The sequence below is a fragment of the Marmota marmota genome, unplaced genomic scaffold, assembly GCF_001458135.2.
Source record: "Marmota marmota marmota unplaced genomic scaffold, marMar, whole genome shotgun sequence".
In the NCBI taxonomy this organism is placed as follows: Eukaryota; Metazoa; Chordata; class Mammalia; order Rodentia; family Sciuridae; genus Marmota; species Marmota marmota.
In genome coordinates, this window is record NW_026000019.1 from 13,373,333 (window position 1) to 13,373,995 (window position 663).

Consider the following 663-nt stretch of genomic DNA (forward strand, 5'->3'; position numbering starts at 1 on the left):
CAGCAAACATTTTCTATCAGCTAACAGCTTGCATATTTATTTTCTTAATGGTATCTCTTTTCTTTGTTCTTCTAATCAGTTATACATGACAGCAGAATGCTCTTTGATTTGTTGTTAATGGTGTCTCTTTAAAAAAAAGTTTTTCATGTTTATGAGGTCACACTTATCAGCTTTTTTCTTTTATGTTTTGTGCTTTTTGTGTCCTAAGAAATTTTTACCTACTTTGAGGCCACAAAGACTTTCTTATCTGTTAGTTTTACCTTCTACATTTAGGTCTTTGATCCATTTGTAGTTAATTTTTGTGTATGAGAGTAGGGGTCAGAGTCCATTTTTCTGCATACAAATATCCAGTTGTTTTAGCAACATTTGTTGAAAAGGTTACCTTTATGTAACTGAATTACCTTACAGATTTTTTAAAAATCAATTTACCATGTTGTATAGGTCTATTTTTGTAATATTGATCTATCCCATTAAAATAGATTTTTTTTTGTGTGTGTGTGTGTGTTGGTATCCCTATACCAATATGACATTGTTTTAATTACTGTAGCTATATGTAATTATTTTTATTTTATTTATTTATTGGTACTGGGGATTGAATCCAGGAGTCTTAACTACTGAGCCATATCCCCAGCCCTTTAAAAAAATTATAGTTGTAGATGGACA